At 38.5% G+C, this 21192-nt stretch overlaps 1 pseudogene; it reads left to right on the forward strand.

Annotated features, from left to right (window-relative positions):
- The first annotated feature begins 20600 nt into the window (after positions 1–20600).
- Positions 20601–21101, forward strand: LOC120287084 (annotated as a pseudogene).
- The last annotated feature ends 91 nt before the right edge of the window (positions 21102–21192 follow it).

Below are 21192 nucleotides of genomic sequence, written 5' to 3' on the forward strand. Positions count from 1 at the left end.
TCAAAGTTCCATTCCTTCTCAAAGCTCCTCTCTCTAAACTTTCTCTCTCAACGATCCGGGTAAGCGAGCGGGTAAGCGTTCGATCGAGCAAGGCTTGGCTTGGGTAGTCCAAAGTCGCCCGAGTCGCCGCGCGGTCACGATCCCAATTGATCGGCCCGTGACATAAGGATTTGACAGTTCATCCTAACGAGGTTTAAGAGGTAACTTCCACGACGTAGTACTTTGTCACGTGTGGCATTTAGTTCTCATTGTACACAAATGCCAATCCATATTCAATGCACATGCATGATGTCATCCGTTCACGTATCTCATGCTCGATATCTTACATAATGAATAATGATTTTTCAAGTAGATTTGCGATATACAAGTATATACTTGTTTTCCATCCCTATATGATATTCATTAAGAGTAATCATTCCAGAGATGAAGGAATGTGCCAAATCTACATACTAGATTGAGCTAGCTCTAGAATAACTTGTTACATGTCTACTCGGTAAATTCCAAATCGAAATCCGTGTTGATGCAAGCTTTACCATCAAATTACTGAGATGCCAAGAGAATTGTTGGGTGCATGAATTATGGCTTAAAATTATCAATCAAAAAGCATGATATATAGTTTCTACTTCCCTTTTGATATATATGAAGAGCAATGTACCAGAACTAAATTTGGTAATAGTGGTTTGAATTTTCCTTGCGGGATTTCAATGGATAGACTTAATTCTTGCCCAGCTCATAAATCCGAAAATTTTCAGCATGAATATATGAGAGGGCTAGCTTGCTTAATGTGTGAGGATGTATTTGATCGATATCTTCCATGACTCTGATAATGCCATATTCTTGGAAAACTGATTCAATAGTTTTTTTCTTTTTTATGAGTGGAGTGAATCGGATAATGTATAAAGATTATTCTTCTGTTAGTTTTACTAAATAAGATAATCTGCATGTTACATTTTGCTCAGATAAAAGATTGAGAAGTTAGATAGAAAGGTATTTTGGTTTTATGATGTATCATTCGTTCTTGAACTTTTGATAGCCAATTTGAATCTCAAACAACCTAATTTTATTTTAACGAGACCAGAGCTACTGAAAATTTACTGCCTTATGGTATACGAAATGAGGTGACGGTTGACGAGGCCGATTACGTGGGCACTTGACACGTCACTTGGTAAACGCCAAGTCTGTAAAAATAATAGAAAAAAGGGGGGAAAGAAGCAACTCAAGATAGTCACACGTTTCAGTCTTCTTCAAGTCTCCATCGTCTGTATTTCCTCCTCTCTTTTTTCCGATGACTTCAAAGAAGCTCGATTGATCTCTCGTGCGTCGCGATTCTCCTTTGCAGCCGCGGTACTCTATCCTCTCGCCTTCTTCCAAACGTTCCTTTACACGTCGTGAGTTTTGCTTTGTGCTCGAGCGAAGGCTGTGGCGCAATTACAATGGGGATATTGCAGTGCCGCGGCGGGAATGATAATGGTGAGGCAGAGAGCGAGGGTGATAGAGCCCCCTTGGACTGCTTTGTTATGAATAATGGCTTAGCCACGGATTGAGAGTTTAGAGCTTCGAAAGCCATTGACAACTGCCTGAACAAGATCATCTCCTACCGCCAGTGCTTGTCCCTTTTCACTTTAGTCTGAAGAAACCCCACTGTGTGACGTCCACCGGATGTTTGTGATTTTGCCTACCCGAATCCAGCTTTTAACCAACCCCTCCTCCCAAGAAAAACCAAACCCATTGTTTTTAATTCAAGGAATTAAACGTTTTGACTACTAGTTTCGTGAATTTAGTGCTCTTATTTGTTTGTAAGATACGTAGCAGGTTGTTCCAAAGCAAAGTGACCTTCAATCTATTGTAGAAACTTTTGGAAGGGATGCTGTTGTCCCTCGGTGTAATGTAGCCGTGTCCTGTAGACTAGTCCTAATTGAGAATTGTTCTTATTGTGTTTGAGAGGCAGAGTCTGTTGGTAGGTATCCGTTGATATCATTATGTTGTTCGTTTTTATGTTGATCTAGTATGACTTATGATCTTCACAAGTTTAGAAGTTCCAACAGTGGTTGGAAAGTTGAAGTCAACTCTTGAAAACAGTACTTAGTGGAAGACTCTAATGAAGCCTAACTAATCGCAAGAGAGACGACAGAGCATGGGGGGAAAGTTTTGCATTTGAAAATATGTGAAGTTCTGGTTAGGTACCATTTGAGAAGGTAACATTGCTGGAGTTGTGATTATTTTTCCATTCTGTGTTCCGCTAGAAAGAATGATGTGGAGATCACATTGTTTTCTTATGAATCAGAAATTAGAAATGAGAAAATAAGTTTGTGTTGGATGGCACTCAATCGAATGTTAGCTGATCCCACATTTATAATGCATCAATTATGGGAGCACAGATGGAAAAATTCGTGCATGCTGGAATTGCTTGGACAAATGGTCGGTAGCTTTGTTGAGTAAATGGTACTCAAAGATGGTCTGTTTTACCCTTTTGAAACTCTCCAAAAAAATGCTTCAATACAACATCTATAATTCCAAATAATCAATAACATATTTAGGTGAGAATTTTAATCATAAAAATTAAATTAGGGTCATGAATCTCTTCCTTTTTTATGCTAACAAAATCACATAAAATTAATCAAACAGAAAATCCAGATGTAGAAAGTCCCTCTACATATATAAACGAGGAAAACATAATTAAAAAACTTTCTTGATGCAATTTAAGTCCTTGGTGAAATTTCAATCATGTGTAAAGTAAGCTTGGTGGAGGGAGCCTCTTACCGATGGATCATGTTCATTTTCGTCCTCGTGTCAACATCGTCGGCTCGCCTTTTGTGACGATGGTGGCGATGCCCCTCGGGTTCAAGTCGGCCATCCCAATCATTCTTCCTCATCCAAACTTCTCTCCTTGATGTCCAAACATTTAGTGTAGACTGTCCGATAGATTGGCGGTCGGTTAGAACTCTAGGAGTCTCACCCTCGAGATCGACATCAAAAATATCATCCGACTGAAGGCCATCACGGATTAGGTGGCACAGGGAGACCGTATAACTATTGTTGACCTTGAACGTTAGCTTGGTTTGTTCCTCAAACGAATTAGTTCTATGGCCAGAAATGCAAAGCAGACAATATATCACAGTCATCTGGATAATGCGCATATTGACATCCAAATGTCGCCTCTTAGGATCCTGAACTGATTGCCTCACTTGTTCAGAAAAAAATATTATTTGTCATGGTCATATAAGTATCATCAACAGTTAGGTGCCTCCAATCTCCCTTAGATTAATGCTTAAGAGTAATCGATATTCCATTCACAAAGGATTCATAAATCGTCACATCAAATTAGCACGAAATCGTTTTAGATCTTCAGAATAAATCTCCTCAGAAATTGACAGAAAACCAATCCAACCTGCCCACCTAAACCGTCTAAACAAAAATCTATCCCATGTGAAAAACTCAAAGTCTATCTCTTGTCCTTCCTACACACTTCTAGCACCAAATGTTCGATATCTATCAAGGCAAATCTTTGTGTTGGTAATATTATGGAAGTTGTCAAGACGGATTATGATTTGATGAAAATTTTACAGATGCTCAAACGAAGACCGTATAAAGAAATAAATGATAATACGGCTCTTGTTTCTTTTCCTTTCTAATTCGAACCCAGTAGGAAATTGGTGCACATGCCGGTTTGAAAGTATTGTGCGCGTATTTTCTGTGAAGAGTGGAGGCAACTTTGCTACTTCAATTTGCTTTATTTAATAAAAGCGAAAGCGCACTTGAGATGATTCTGTCCAGATGAGATCATTCAATGGCCATAATGGCTGGCAACTGTTGTTTTGTCCTAGATTGACAATTTTTGAAGGCCTAATTGGTGAAACAACCTCTGAACTATTCTTGACCAGATTCATTTGGCTAAGGAAAGTGTGTACCCTTGGAGATGATGAAATTATTTCTTTGGGGATCATGTGCTTAGTGCTCCATTATCGATTCTACGAGCCACATGCTTGATTGGGAGGTCTGAGTATGGTTGTCTTGATGTGTTGGACTGATCAAAAATCCACATTTCATAAGCAACTTTTGCAATTTCCTATGCTCATTGTGAAGAGAATCCACCAGAGACACCAAAAAAAAAGAAAAGTGGTAGCTCATTGGGAACAGAATCCACCGGACACAAGAAAAGGGGTACGGACCACATGCTATGTTACATTTTTTCTTTTTTTCTTTTTTTGAGCAAAACATGCTATGTTACATTCAATCCACCAGAATCCCACTCGTTAGAAACAGCAAATCGAACTTCCCCACATGTCATCGTCACCAAATTGAGTCTCTAAAATAAAACCCAGTGCTATCAAAAAGCCATAAAAACAGGATTGATAGCCAAGAGACAACACTACAAATTATCTTCTTTTGTTTTTCAATCCTTTTATATATATATATATATATATATATATATATATATATATAAAAGTGACGAGCAAGGATATATGAATCGAGGTGCGAGTGTGTGTGTCGATACAAGTAAACGTGGGTTAGTATAAAAAAAATTACCTTAAAGTATATGATTTTGCGCCAAATTTTGGTTCCCACTTGTTCCGCATCTCATTCTAAGAGGTGCTTAGTGTCAGCATGAGTAACATTTGACAGATATATCACTTAGACTCACGATTTTTTTATTAAAGAGATAATAATCAAGTGTTGAAGAAAAGAAAATTCACATTTTGGAGACTACATAATCAAATTGAACGAAAATGGATCCGGAAGGTGACTTATAGTTTAAAAAAAATCGACACTCTCTAGGAGCCTTTATGCGGTGTTCAACACTCCAACAAGTGGTCAACGAGTTTCGAAAAATCTGATACGTGGTCAACTCTCCCTGGCATGCTCTAACACGAGAGCCCAGAATTCGGCACGCGATTCCGACATGTACTGGGTCAATTTTAAAAAAAATTAATACTTGAGGGGTCAAAATATAAATAGATGAAAAATAATAAAAATAACAAAAATAGGTAACCAAGAACCCAAACTAATCATCCCCTTTCTCCTCCCTCCATCATAGCAGAAGATAAAGTGCCACCAAGCTGGCTCGCCTCCGCGTCTTCCTCCACCTCCCCACCGCCGTCGCCGCCATTGCTGCTGACCTTCTTTGCCCCCATTGAAGGAGCTCGATGACTTATTCGCATTGGCCACCATCACTGTTAAGCTCCGACCAGCTGATCCTCAGTAGCCGGGAGGTGGAAAAGAGGCATCGCAAATGTTGAGCCTACAGCCACCTCGGTGCCTATTCTCTCTCCCTGTCGCTTTCACTAAATCCGGCAGCAGCGCGCGGTCCCTTTCTTCCTCGCCGCTAGGCGCAAGCCAGCGAGTCAGGTGCGATTCCGCATCGGACGTGAGATACCTAGTATAAGCACCTAGAGGGGGGTGAATAGGTGCACAATCAATTTATCGAAATACGGAAGCAATTCTTGGCAAACGATAGAAAGGTAGTTTACTATTGATTGACAAAATAAAATACGATCAAAGTAAATAGAGTAAGGGAGAGAAGATTGAACACAGGGTTTATAGTGGTTCGACTTAATCCAAGCCTATGTCCACTCTTCCGCACTGACAGCCCACCGGCTGGATTTCACTATGAACAAAAGAGAAGTTACAGCACTCATTTTCCTTGATTCCACAGTGTAGATGTTCTATCACACTTTCTCAAGGTTTCTCACAAATATAGACTATCTTTTGTATACAAGTATTCGCTCAAAGGAATTGTCTAAACAACAAGGAGCTTCAGACTTTGAAATTCTTCTATCGCGCACACCTCAACAACTTAGAACGTCTTCCTTATATACTCCTTTATGCCATCATACCCGTTGGCACTTACCAAAGGAATTCCTCCAATCTACCCGTTGGACGAAATCAATTAGGAAGATCATTCGGGCTATTAAAGGAACGTGTCGATAGCCCATCAATCATGTTCGCCCATACAATCAGGATCTCGGTTTCCATAAGTAGAACCTTCCCAGAATATTTAGGCAATCATCGATTCCTTAATCTTTGAGTCAATTTCGATCAATCAAAGAATTCCGTTGTGTCTTTTCCAGCCACGAGATCTTCTCCAGTTGATAAGGTTAAGCCCTTAACGAAACATCCAGTTCTAGATAACATTTCTTCAACGGATTAGAGACTGTCAATGAGGATAGACTTTGAGTCTTGAGTCTGGCTGTCTGGAGGTCTTCAGACTTTAAATAGTAGAGTCTCGCAAACCTTCGAGACTAGGCGATGGAAACGTTTTGTCAGCTTCAAAACACTTCAAGAAGATTTCTCCAACAATCTCCCCCTTTTTGATGGTGACAAAAGTTTCCTGCAGATTTGGACAACTTGACCTGCAAAACATTTCTCAAACACATGCATATCTTATAGAGATAAATGGCTAAATGAATAACACTAGAATCTGCAACCACAGAAAATAGGTTAGTCTAATAAGTGATAAAGCCATCCATAAGATACCAATGATATTTAATAAAAACAGTCAAGTCCAAGTCTAGTTCAATTCTCATCTAGACACAAAAACAAAGTCAAACAAACAGAGTTTGAAACATCAAAACAATCCAACAAACAGTCCAACAAACCACACGATTAAAAATCAAGTTGTTCAAATCTTGCATCTCTCCCCCTTTTTGTCAGCATTTAAAAAGGTTGAGATGAAAATGAAGTCAAGATTGCTTGGGAACGCGGACAAGCTAGAAGTCTCCCATAGACTGAACGATGCCTTCCAGCCTTTTCAAGTCTTCCTTCAATTGTGCAATCTCCTCACCCTTGGCATTGGCCTGAATCTGAACAGAGAGGGCTTGGATTTGATCATTCAATGAACATGAGGAAACTTGACCCGCAGTTTGCAAGTTTTGAACCTCGCATCCCAAGGCATAAATTTGACCTCGCATTTCCATTAGAATATCCATGATTCTGCGAAAATCGGCTGGGTTGTCGGTCTGCGTACTAGCTTCAGCACGTTCTGCAGATGATGGCATATCAGAATAATCTCGCAGGTTTGGCGATGAAACTTCATGACCTTGTTCTGGAAATTGAGAGGCATAAACATCCTCCTCGGGTCTGCAGGTGATCAACTGACTCCATCACTTGCATCAGGATATGAGGACTTCCCTCCTTTCTCTTGAGCTCCCCCTGTTGCCATGCCTACAGGTGGAGAGGAGTGTTCATCAGGTTCTCCTTCTTCTCGTCTTTCTTCCTCAGGTCTTTCCTCCTCTGCTTCTTTTTCACCAACTTTCTTCTTGTCTTCTTTCTCTTCTTCTTCTCGACCTTCTCTTTCCTCTTGGCCTTCTCTTTCCTTTCCTTCTTTCTCACGATGTTCCATTGACTCTGGAACACTGCGACTTAGCTTCTTCAAAGCTATGGCCGAAATGGTAAGGTCATCATCTCCTTCATCTTCCACAATAAGAGCTCTCCTTTTTGGTTTTGAAGTAACCAAGGGCTCCTTTCCTTTCCGTTTTGAAGAAGAGATTTGATGAGCTTTGACTGGAGTTTTCTCCTTGAATTTCTCCAACTCCTTGTTCAGTTCCTTCAGACGCATTTTGGTCACCATCTTCAGTCCTACCACCATATGATCGCACGATCGAACACAAAAGATTTGCGGAGGCTGAATATTCAAATGTTTGAATAATTTCGTCACAAGGCTTGGGTAAGGAAGTTGACCTCTGTCCTTCATCATCGCTCTATACATGTGAAACATGATAGTGTGAGGGAGAGAAAACCTTTTTCCAGTGAGGATGGCATACATCAGCTTTGCCTCTGAGCTTGAAACATCAGTCTTGGAGGTTGATTTCGGTCGGAGGCAATTGATCACAATCTTGTGAAGCAAGATGTTGAATGCACTCATCCTCAAGTAGGTGATCTTCTCCTCTATTCTCCTATCCTTCACCAGTTCCAGTGTGGCCCGAGCAATGGAAACTTTGATCGGTTGATATTTTCCTCTTTCAACTCCTAACACATCTACCAGCATATCCATATCCACAACATAGTCTTGATCTTTAACACTGAAAGAAAATCTATTCGCATCCAAAAAACTAAGATTTGAATAGAAATATGCAGTTAGTTCAGCATAGGCCTCTATAGTGTCGGAGCAGAACCTTTCAAGTTGAAGATAACTAAACGTTTCCCTCAAGTTCATGTTCACAGCATCCAGGAAGTCAAAATCCACACTTCTAGGGTTTATTACCCCACGCTTCAGCAATTTCGAGTACAAATCCTTTTGTTCCTTTGATCTGAACAAATCTCCCTTTTTTCCTCGACTTTCAACCGCAATACCCATTCTCGGTTGAAATTAACTGTACAATTTGTCATCACCATTCCCATCTACAGGATTCGGTCCCCAATCACGAGGATCACTCGGGATATTCGCAAAAGTTTCCTCAGCCAACCCTTTACGAGCAATTCCCAAACTTTCCATTCTTCGCAGAAAGATATATTCGTTCCTATATCCTTTGTCTTTAAGAAAATCATCGACATATTTCAAGGGAGTACGAGTTGCTTTTAAGGCACGATACAGCTTATAAATAAGAGCGGGCTTTTGAACTCTTACTGGATCTGCATCCTCAATGATTTGATCCTCTTGTTGATGATCAACGCCTTGAGGACTAGATGGAGGAGAATGACGCTGCTGAGAATGTTGTGGGCTCGGTTGCTGTTCTGGAGACACTTCTTCTTCGGTGAGATCGAAGTGCGTAGGCCCCTCACTCATTCGCCGTGGTCCCCGCTTTGCGATTCTCGAAGACTTTCTTGAAGATGACATCTTTCTCGGTTTTGGAAGATTCCTTGCTTGACTTTTCAAAGAAAGATGACAACTTTTTGAAGATTAAACAAGGGAAGAAAACGGGAATGGAGGATCGATGCTTTCTAGGATTTTTTAGAGTAAAGTGAAGAGGAATCGACAAGACAAAGTGTGCACGATCGGTTTAAAAAGAGAGATAAACGAATCGTCACAAAGGAAATAAAGAAATGCCTTTTCAAAATAACTGTCTTTTTCCGCGAAAATAGTCATTTCAAAAATAACTTCCTTTTTGAAGATGAAACAATGCAATAAATAAGTCGATTAAATATAGCAACAATTTAAACACAGTCTGACAATCGTACCTCTTCAAGATAAGATTCAAGAGAGAGAGAGAGAGAAAAAGACTTACAGTCTGATGGTCGTACCAAGACTAACTTACAGTTAAAGTCTTGTATGTTTGAGTCTGAAAGTCTTTAGATTTTGATTTCCTCATACTTTAAAATGTTGAGTCTGGAACGGATGGTTTCAAATTGATTTTTCTCCAAAGGCTTTGTGAATATATCTCGGTTGGTTCTTTGAATCAACATATTGGATTGAAACATCTCCATTTTGAACATGGTCTCTAATAAAGTGATGTCGAATCTCTATATGCTTTGCTCTTGAGTGGAGAATTGGATTTTTGGTGAGGTTGTCACAATTAATCTCCGTGCATGAGTCTTCAATTTCAAAGTCTCTTAGCTGCTGTTTTATCCACAGAATTTGCGAACAACAACTTCCGAGAGCTATATACTCTGCTTTGTAGAGAGAGCTACCGTACTTTGCTTTCGGAAAACCAAGACATTGTCTGCCTCCAAGTAGTTGACAAGTACCCGAGGTGCTCTTTCTATCGACTCGCATCCAAGAAGGTCCGTTGCGTCTGAATATCCAAGAAGAGTAAAGTCTCCCCTTTTTAGATACCAGAGACCAAAGCTTGAAGTTGATGAAACATATTTAATAATACGCTTCGCAGCATTCAAATGAGATTCTTTTGGGTCTGATTGAAATCTGGCACAAATGCAAACACTAAACAGAATGTCAGGTCTAGAAGCAGTAAGATAAAGAGTGATCCGATGATACTCCTATACAGCTTTTGATCGACTTTCTTTCCTTCTTCATCTTTGTCTATCTTCAAGGAACTTGACATTGGTATGTCAGTCTTTTTGCAATTGTCCAGTCCAAACTTTTTGATAAGATCATTTGCATACTTTTCTTGATGAATGAAAGTTCCTTCCTCCAATTGTTTTATTTGAAGTCCAAGAAAGAAGGTTAACTCACCCATCATGCTCATTTCAAATTCATCCTGCATAATCTTAGAGAATTTCTTGCACAGACTTTCATTAGAGGATCCAAAAATAATATCATCGACATATATTTGAACAAGTAGAAAACTTTTGCTTTCTCTTTTAATAAAAAGAGTACTACTTTACCTTTAACAAATCCATTTCGAATTAAAAACTTACTTAATCTGTCATACCAAGCTCGAGGTGCTTGCTTTAAGCCATACAAGGCCTTTTTGAGTCTGAATACTGAGTCTGGTTTCTTTGGGTCTTCAAACCCTGGTGGTTGTTCCACATAGACTTCCTCACGGATGAATCCATTTAGGAAAGCACTTTTGACGTCCATTTGAAATAACCTGAAATTTTTATGACAAACAAATGCAAGTAATAAACGAATTGCTTCTAACCTTGCTACCGGTGCATAAGTCTCGTCATAGTCGATCCCTTCTTCTTGTGTGTATCCCTTGGCCACGAGTCTAGCCTTGTTTCTTATGACTTTTCCTTTCTCATCTATCTTGTTCCTGAAAACCCATTTAGCTCCAACAATTAATTTACCTTTTGGTTTAGGAGTTAGCTCCCAGACATCATTAACTCTAAATTGTCTGAGTTCTTCTTGCATAGCTTCAATCCAGCTCTCATCGGATAAAGCTTCTTCTATGCTCCTGGGTTCTATTTCAAAAATAAGAGCCACAACACTAGACTCTTCTCGCCTTTTGGATCTTGTGCGGATTCCTTCATTGATGTCGCCAATAATAAGATCTTTGGGATGACTTGACTTATGTTTCCGATTTGCTGGTTAATTTATCGATTGATGATCACTTCCTTCACTAGAATCTTCAGTCACTTGTTCTTTGGTCCTTCAAAGTCCGAGCTGCTTCTTGAGATTTAGACTTTGTAGAGTCTGGAGCAGGTTCAGTCTTTTCGAGATGAGTTTGAATGGATTCATTTTGTGTAGAATCTTGGAATTTGACATTCATTGATTCTTCCACTGTTTGAGTCTTCTTATTGTAGACTCTGTATGCCTTGCTTGTGGTTGAATATCCAAGGAAGATGCCTTCATCTGACTTTTCTTCAAACTTACCAACTCGATCATTTGCATTTTTCAGTATGAAACATTTGCATCTAGATACATGAAAATATGAAACAATAGGTTTCTTTTCTTTAAATAGTTCATAGGGTTTTTTTTTTTAGAATAGGTCTTAGAAAAACTCTATTGATAATATAACATGATGTTGAAACTGCTTCAGCCCAAAACCGTAAAGAAATATTACTTTTAATTAAGAGAGTTCTAGCCATTTCTTGAAGAGATCTATTTTTCCTTTCCACAACTCCGTTTTGCTCTGGAGTATATGGAGAAGAGAACAAATGCTGAAAACCATATTCTTCACAAAATTTGGCAAAATCTTGATTTTCAAATTCACCTCCATGGTCTGTTTTTATGCTTGAAATAACATACCCCTTTTCATTTTGAACCTTCTTAGCAAATTTTTCAAAGTAAGAGAAAGATTCAGACTTACTTGCCAAGAAATATACCCAAGTAAATCGTGAGTAGTCATCCACAATTACTAGGCAATATTTCTTACCTCCAATGCTCTGCGTTCTTGTTGGTCCGAAGAGATCCATATGCAAGAGTTGCAGTACACGGTTGGTGGAAACTTGATTTATTGGCTTAAAGGAATTTCTTACCTGTTTTCCCAATATACATGGTGTACATAGATCAGACTTTTGGTATGATAAATTGGGTAGACCACAAACAAGCTTCTTTGTTGAGATCTTGGCTATCTGCTTCATGTTGACATGCCCAAGCTTTTTGTGCCATAAGTTTGCTTCATCTTGGATTGAGATTAGACATTGCGATTCATCTGGTTTCACGTCCAAGAGGTAGATATTTCCATGTCTTCGACCCATGAATGACTGAGTAGAGTCTTTACTGGTTCCTCGAATTCACTTTCTAAATCTGAATCAGTCTCGGAGTTTGATTCTGAGTCTGATTGTGCCATTAGACATATGTTGGCATAATCATCATCACTATCTTCACACTCCGTATCACTCCAGGTTTCAGCTTTGAGAGCTTTTCGATACCTTTCAGTTTTTCCTTTCTTTTTTTTTCAGAAGAGGACAGTTGGGTCTGATGTGTCCCTTTTTCTTGCATTCAAAGCAGACTACATCTTTGTTTGATTCATCATCTTCAACAGACTTGGTCTGTTGCTTTTGAAAACTTTGTTTCCTTGAATTGAATCTTCTTCCTTTTCTATTCAGCTTTCTGAATCTTCTTATCATGAGAGCAAGTTCTTCATCATCCATATTGTCTTCAGAATTTGTTACATCAGAGTCATCATTAGATTTTAATGCAATAGATTTCTTACCTTTAGGATCTTCGTCTTCATTGATTCGTTCCACTTCATAAGACTGAAGAGTCCCAACCAACTCATCGACAGACAATGGCATGATTCTTTGGGTCTCTCGGATTGAGGTCTTTATATGATTCCAATCCTTAGAGAGTCCACGTAGTAGCTTGTTCACTTTCATAGGATCAGAAATTGGTTGACCTTGATTTTCAAGACCATTCACGATTTCTGTAAAACGACTAAACATGTCAGTTATAGATTCTCCTGGTTTCATTCTGAAGGCTTCGTATTGACCGAGAAGAATGTTGATTCTAGTCTCTTTCACTCAATCGGTTCCTTCATAAGTAATGTGTAATCTATCCCAGACTTCTTTGGTTGTATCACAAGAAGATATTCTGTTATATTCAGTAGGTGATAAAGCACAATATAAAGAATAAATTGCTTTTGCATCAAGAGCTTGTCTCTTGATTATCTCTTCCTGACTCATTTCGCTAGACTCAATAGTGTCCTTTCCTCTTTCTGAGACAGATGCAGCTTTAGGAATGATTCCTTTTTCTACAACGTCACATTCCAGAGGATCCTTTGATCTTAAGAATGCCTTCATCTTGTTCTTCCATATGTTGTAGTCATTTCCATCAAAGTAAGGCGGTATGGTGTTGCTTTGCCCTTCTACCAGCCCTGGAGCCAACATACTAGCCATGGATCTTTTACTCTGAAGTAAAACACTTCAACCAAAGTGAGTACACGAGCTCTGATACCAATTGAGATAGCTAGTATAAGCACCTAGAGGGGGGTGAATAGGTGCACAATCAATTTATCGAAATACGGAAGCAATTCTTGGCAAACGATAGAAAGGTAGTTTATTATTGATTGACAAAATAAAATATGATCAAAGTAAAGAGAGTAAGGGAGAGAAGATTGAACACAGGGTTTATAGTGGTTTGGCTTAATCCAAGCCTACATCCACTCTTCCGCACTGACAGCCCACCGGCTGGATTTCACTATGAACAAAAGAGAAGTTACATCACTCCTTTTCCTTGATTCCACAGTGTAGATGTTTTATCACACTTCCTCAAGGTTTCTCACAAAAATAGACTCTCTTTTGTATACAAGTATTCGCTCAAAGGAATTGTCTAAATAACAAGGAGCTTCAGACTTTGGAATTCTTCTATCACGCACACCTCAACAACTTAGAACGTCTTCCTTATATACTCCTTTATGCCATCATACCCGTTGACACTTACCAAATGAATTCCTCCAATCTACCCGTTGGACGAAATCAATTAGGAAGATCATTCGGGCTATTAAAGGAACGTGTCGATAGCCCATCAATCATGTTCGCCCATACAATCAGGATCTCGGTTTCCATAAGTAGAACCTTCCAAGAATATTTAGGCAATCATCGATTCCTTAATCTTCGAGTCAATCTCGATCAATCAAAAAATTCCGTTGTGTCTTTTCCAGCCACGAGATCTTCTCCAATTGATAAGGTCAAGCCCTTAACGAAACATCCAGTTCTAGATAACCTTTCTTCAACGGATTAGAGACTGTCAATGAGGATAGACTTTGAGTCTTGAGTCTGGCTGTCCAGAGGTCTTCAGACTTTAAATAGTAGAGTCTGCAAACCTTCAGACTAGACTAATGGAAACGTTTTGTCAGCTTCAAAACACTTCAAGAAGATTTCTCCAACAAGACGGTCAGTGCGAAAGCCGTGGCTTGCGGAGGAAAGCCGCAAGAGTGAGGAGCGTAGGGAAGGAGGAGGCCGAGCTTGTAGTTAGATTGATTTAGTGTCGAAGATCAAGCGCGCATCCACAGACGTCTGTGGCCCGAAAACGAAGGACTCCCTTTCTGCCTCCGCCACTGATATTTAATCTTATATGGATGATATTAAAATTTTTGTCGTCCAAAAATGAACGAATTTTATTTTCTTTAAATTTTTCATTTAATTTAGCTACATAATTTAGATGTTCGGATTTGGAGTGTAATTGCGATTTTATCTTGGCAAATCTTTGAAGTGGGTTTTCGTTATTTCATCTTTTCTTCCCATGACTGATTATGTGTATAAAAAATGCATTGATTAAAAAAGTTTGATGTTGATATGCAAAACAAAAATAAAAGTATGTGAATATTTGAATGGGTTAAGAAGTCATTCTAAAATTGTATTACATTATTTTTTATTAGCTTCTTTTTTTTTTTGACATGACAATATATTATTCCTCTTACTTATTATGATTTTCTATTTTTATTTTATTTTATTAACTAAAGTATTATAGTGATCAATAGTTCAATGAAGTTCCTACTTGAGTTTCTCTATACAAGAATAGAGAAATTAAGTTAGACTAAAATAATTTAGAAAATACTTTCCTAACATGAATGAGCGCAACAAAGTGAATTTGGATTATATAAATTCATTCTAGACTCTTTTTATTATTATTTATTTGTGAATTTAAATGATAATTTATCATTTATATATAAAAATTATATTTAATATATAATATATCTCAATATGTCATAATACTCTATTTTTTTAGAAATGATGTATTAGCATGTCGTGTCGAAGAGGTGGTCCTTGTTTGAGCTTTGTCTTCTTCTCTTGAAAGAAATGAAGACCAAAAGCAAAGGAGGGAAATGGGAAGAAACAAAGGAAGAAATGTTAGAGCGTTTTTTTTTCCTCCTTTCCAGGGCTTGTAATTTTTTACCCAAGTTCTTTTTGGGACAACAAAGTATCCATATTTTAGTCTTTGAAAAAATCACATACTCGCTAGCCAACAAACATTTGGCCAATTGGTGAGTTCAGGTACTTATGTGAGATTGATTTAGTCATTTTAAATTATTAATTGAAATAATGTCTATTTTGAGCCATTTTTTAAATAAATGACTCTACTCTATGCTCTTTTGTAGAATATTCCAGAATAATAACTTTGTAGCCTTCTGTTAATTAAATAAAAAATAAATGAAAAATGTAATGGAAATGAACCATTGGAGTTAAGCCTTTGATTCGCATGTAGAAGGTAGAAGGTGGTGGGGGCCACTTGCTCGTCAAAATCAACTTTGATAATTTTTTTTTTCCAAAGCAAGATTGTGTGGAGGCAAGCTAGTACGAAAGTGAGCAAATATTTCCTTGTGCTTTCCACAAAGTGAAAACAAGAAGTAAAAACAGGTGAGATATGATCAAATCACATGGAGCATCCAACCTTAGTGGATGCTATATACTTTGAAGTATCATTTTTCATTGAAATCCAAATGCGAAAATCCTTTTAGAACTTTGAATACATATTCTTCACACCTAGACGAAGACTTTCTAATGAACTTTTGCATGAAGTATCCAATTGTGTTCGAAATGATTTGTACTTTGATTTGACTGAAAGCAACACCATTAAGAACACGTGTGATAATGCTTCTGTTCCCCGAAACAGTTTTTTATCAGAAATGATTCTTTTTTATCCTGTTTCCGGAAATAATTTCTAAGCATTTTAAGCCATTTGATAATTGTCCAAAGTTTCAATTCGAATAGAATTGCGTTTGGCATCATCCTCAAAATTTCTACTTCAAATCATTTTCTTTTAATTTTTAAATAATTTTATTCTTTTTTATTCTTTTCTATTCTTTTCTATTATTTTCTTTCCTTTCTCCTCTTCTTCTTCAAGGTTGTCGGTCGTCGGCCTTGGGATAACCGCAACGGGCCGGACGAGAGCCAGCGACCTCACTAGGGCATTGTTGACCCTCACCAAGGCCGTGCCTCGTCGACCGAGCCTTGGTTGGGTAAGCAACCTCACCTAAATCTGGCAAGGCCGAGCTTGCCCAACCACCGGCGGGGCTCGACCTCGGCGGGCCATAGCGAGGCTAGCCTCACCTTGGCTAAGGGAGGCCCTAATGAGGCCCTTCTTGCCGGTGGCTAGGCGAGCCTCCAGCAAGATTACTGGACTGGTTGTCGGCGACCGGCGACAATGGGCGGCGGTGGCGGTGGTGATGGCAGCAACAGCGACAACGGTAGAAGAAGAGAAGAGAAGAGAGGGAAGAAGAACAAGAAGAAAGAAGAGAAAAGAGAAAAATGGATTGACTTGATTTTGAAATTGTTCCCGGGAACAAAGAATCGACTTTTTTTACTACTCAATTATGTTACAAATCTACTTCCGGGAACAAAAAAAAAAATAGAAATTTGCTCCCGGGAATAAAAATTTTACCAAACGAATTTCTGTTTCAAATCTACTCTCGAGAACAAAAGAATAAAAATTGTTACTATTTGTCAAATTGCCAAACAGAGCCTAAGCAAGTGGGGCATCCAATGAAAAAGCCCCACCCAAGCAAAAATCCTTTACTCCAAATTAATAGAAAATAAGCTATTGACACACCAATTAATCATTTAAACGTGCTCTAAAAAATTTCTCATTTCATTGAATTTATACATTAGAACCAATTGTATTATTTTCAACAAGATATAAAGCTTGATCTATTTCCATTACAAAAGGTTATAAAATTGTTTGATGACCATTGCTTTGTGAATTGTGGGAAAAAAATGCAACAGTTTACAAGTGCCTCTCCGCATTTGGTGCGTGAATTAATCAGATTCCTCCTCAAATACTTGTTGAGCATACTATTATTTAGTTATGTATTGCAATGAAAATGTATCATTAACTCTTTTAATTTTTCAACATCTGATGCGATGATATTTAGCTCTAAAAGTCATGTAAATGTGCGCAATCCCAACTATAGGATATGCTCCTAGTATCAAGCATTTATACACAAATATAAGTTAAGCCATTTATTACACTCGTTGTATGCATATAAATAAAAAAGGAGTAGTGACAGAGGAATGGTGAACCGCTTTATAGCGGTTTGGTCCCAATTAGTGCCAACTCCATTTTCAGAGATTGTTCGAGAGTTATGCCTAATCAACTATACTTGAAGCCTTGTACATAGATTGGTTCACAGTGGAGCCCACATTCATTTATAAACACGGCACACTCTTTTACAAAGAAATGCTCTCACATTGATTTCTCAAGAATTTGATTGCAAAGTGTATGCAAGAGGGATTTTGCAATATTACCCAAGGCAATGAGTTATTCTATTTATAGGGGAAAAGAACAAAGTCAAATGACCATTAAAAGCACTTCAAATGGTTAGCTGAATTGGGCGGACAAATCCAAATCCAAAACTGCAGGAGCTGGATGTTTGGAGGTAAACTAGCTCAGCGTTCGTTCGTTACTTAGTTGAAAATGCCCAAATTTTATTTTACTGCAAAAGAAACAGATTTTGTTAATTACTTTGTGGCCAAAAAGAAGTGAGAATGGCATTGAGGCTAGGGGTGAGTATGGTTCGAGTTGGGCTGGTCCACCCCTTAACTCTAGAACCAACTCATACGATATTGATCCTTAATTTTTGGGACCAATGACCGACCCTATTGAGCCTAGAACCGAGGACCGAACCGACTCGATAGGCTTGGTCCGGTTCTAGGGCCAACCTAGGATTAGCCAATAATTTTTTTGTTTCATTTTTTGTACTCCTTGAAAAGGAAAATCTACAATTCCAAATTACATATCCATTGACAATGCGACGTTATGCAATCAAACTATAAATATCAATATATATTCAACAAATTTAAGATAAAGGTTCATACCGCTAGAAACAAGAAACCATAAAAACAATTAAAACCACTCATAAAGATATGGGACAAAATGGGAAGTTGAGCGGCGCAAGTGTCAAGTGGTGAGCAAGGAATTTGTTTCTTTCGATTTTGGCAAATTGGCGACTAAGATGACAAAGAAGACAGAAGAGAATGAGTATCGGAGGGGGACACCGTGAAAAGCCGTTTAATATTATTGACGCCGTTTTCTCTTTAGAATATATAAAAAAATTATAAATAATATATTATATATAATGTATAATATATTTACGATATATTATATATAATATATACAGTTAGGGTTGGTTCGACTTGGACCGACTCAAAACTCTTAAGACTAAAGACCAACCTGCACAGTACTGGTCTAGATATCCCAGGACGAAAGACCGACCCAGTCTTTTTGAAAACCGGATCATGACTAACAAGATTGGATTGGTCCAGGTTAACCTTGGACAGATGCTCGACCCTAATTGGGGCTTGTTTTCATAAAGCTTGCCAAAAGAATTAATATAAAAAAAACATTCGATCAAAATCACAACGCATTACATCGTTCAAAGTGGGTCGTAGTCAAAATATATGTAAAACATGCACATGACTCCCTCATTCCATTTTTAGAGAAAAGATGGCTACTTAAAAATATGAAAATCAATTAATGGGGAGAAATAAAATTTTATTCAGTATGCGTTAAAAAATCTATTCATAACTACTCTAGGGACATGATGAGTTGAATAAGCACAATATGTAAACAATTTTCTACCTCAAAATGTGAAAGATATGTCGCCATTGATAGAAGATGAAATATTGGAATGGAATATATAGGATCTAGGTTGAGAATAATTTTTTTTATTGGTATATAAATTCATAGCTAATTTTTTTATATGCTCTAAATAATACTGAACTTTGGCAAATAAAATAAAGTAGGGGTGATTGGTTTTCGATCCAATTTAATGGAACTGGTCATCTTTTTATGCACAATGAGAGAGAGAGCAATAAATCTTAAGACATTGATTTCTTACCTTTTACCAAAAAAATAAAAATAAATCTTAAGACATTGATGGAAGGGGTGATAAGTAAAAAGTCATTGTGCCGCGGTGATGCCTTTAATTCATATTTGACCAAATTTTTTGAAGAAATTTTAAAAAAGTACGTATAGTCAATCTAGTTTCGTTCCATTTCCACTTTTAAGAATCATGAACTAGACACCAGACGAATACTCTCAAGAACTGGACCTGACCGGCTGGTTTGTTCCGGTTCGGACAATTCCCGGTTCGGACGGTTTATTTCGAACACCCCTAAAATAAAGTCACTTTCCGGTTTTCCTGTAAGCCACAAGACAAACTAGGGATGAGCAGCGGTCTAGGGTCGACCCTGGACCGACCCTGGACCGGCCCAACCCTACCGGTCTTGGTCCGGTTCCCAAGGGGACTGGGTCGGTCCTTGGTCCTGAAATTCCAGAACCAACACTGTGTGGGTTGGTCCTCGGTCCTAAGAGTTTTGGGTCGGTCCAACCCTGGACCAACCCTATATATTATATTATATTATTTATAATTCTTTTATATATTCAAACCTAAGTAAAATGTCTGTTATATTATATTATATTAAGATGTTCTATCAATAGCGCTAATAGTAATTTCAATTTAAAACTTTTGTTGAGTATTAATTATGTGTCGTTTGTTTTGTTTTCGGGTGTTTAGAAGTTCAAGTGAATTAACAAGACGTGAAGTTATATATTCATGCTTTATATTTAGTATTTTGAACTTTTTATGGTTTAATTGTATTTCACTAATGAATTTCAGCTACACTTTGCTTTTCAATTTGTGTCAAATGGTAGAAGTTTTTGAAGAGTAGAGTAGTACTGCAGTTGTTACGGTGATTTGCTAGTCAAGTGGCGTGAAGCTCATTTTTTGGTTGAGTAGACTCTACATGATCAAATGCAGGAAAAAGCTTTTGCATATAGTGTTATGAATATTAAAGATAGATGATTACAAGAACTTTCCATCTTGTTTCATATCTCGACGAACGGTTAGTAGGTATGAAATTTATATTATTGTGTCATCTTAAATTTGCTAAATATGTATTGGTATTTATAGTTTAGTTGCACAATGTCGCATTGTCGATTGATGTGTAATTTGAATTTGTAGGTTTGCTTTTTTAAGGAGTATAAAAAATAAGACGAAAAAAATTATTGATCGGTCTTGGGTTGACCCTGGAACCGCAATGGGTTCGGTCCGGTCCTTGGTCTCAAGCTCAATAGGGTCAGTCCTCGGTCCTAAAAATTGAGGACCGACACTGTACGGGTTGGTCCTAGGGTTAGGGGGTGGCCCGGACCAACCCGGACCATGCTCACCCCTAAGACAAACAATTTAAAAATAAAAATGAACGAAAGAAAGCTTTCGTCCATTTGTGAAAATGAAAAGGAAAAACAAAAATGAAAAGGCTCTTTTCGACACGGTGCGACGTTCGATGTTTCTCAGTGCGCATCGATTTCTTGACCAACTCCACGATAAAAAGCATCACTCATCGCTTGACACGAATCCCAACTAAGCTCGGATTCGATCTTAATGTCGTCGTCTTCTTCTTCTTCCGAAGCGAAATGGCTGTACAATGTCTTCCTTAGCTTCAGAGGCGAGGACGTCCGCGCGGCTTCCTCGCTGACCTCCACAGTGTGTCGCTTCATCGAGGCATCAACGCCTACATCGACAGCGAGGACTTGAGGCCCGGGGACCAGATCTCGCCAGCGCTGACGAAGGCCATCGAGGAGTCGCGGATCGCCGTGCTCGTCTTCTCCGAGAACTACGCTTCGTCTCGGTGGTGCTTGGACGAGTTGGTGAAGGTAATGGAGTGTAAGAGGCTCAAGGGGCAGCTGGTGCTGCCCGTGTTCTACGGAGTGGAGCCGAGGGAGGTTCGAGGGCAGAGAGAGAGTTATGGCAAGGCATTGGCCAGGCACGAGGAGAAACTGGGAAAGGATTCTGAGAGAGTGGAGAAATGGAGGCAAGCCCTAACTGAAGCCGCCAATTTGTCCGGATGGCATCATGACCATGGGTAATCATATTATTCCTATTCGACCCTGGAAAAGAATTTGGAATTTTCTAATTTTATTGATACATGATGACATCGATTAGTGCATTAAGAGTCATTTTTGGGAATGTCACA

This window comes from Eucalyptus grandis, chromosome 8 (assembly GCF_016545825.1).
Source record: "Eucalyptus grandis isolate ANBG69807.140 chromosome 8, ASM1654582v1, whole genome shotgun sequence".
NCBI lineage: Eukaryota > Viridiplantae > Streptophyta > Magnoliopsida > Myrtales > Myrtaceae > Eucalyptus > Eucalyptus grandis.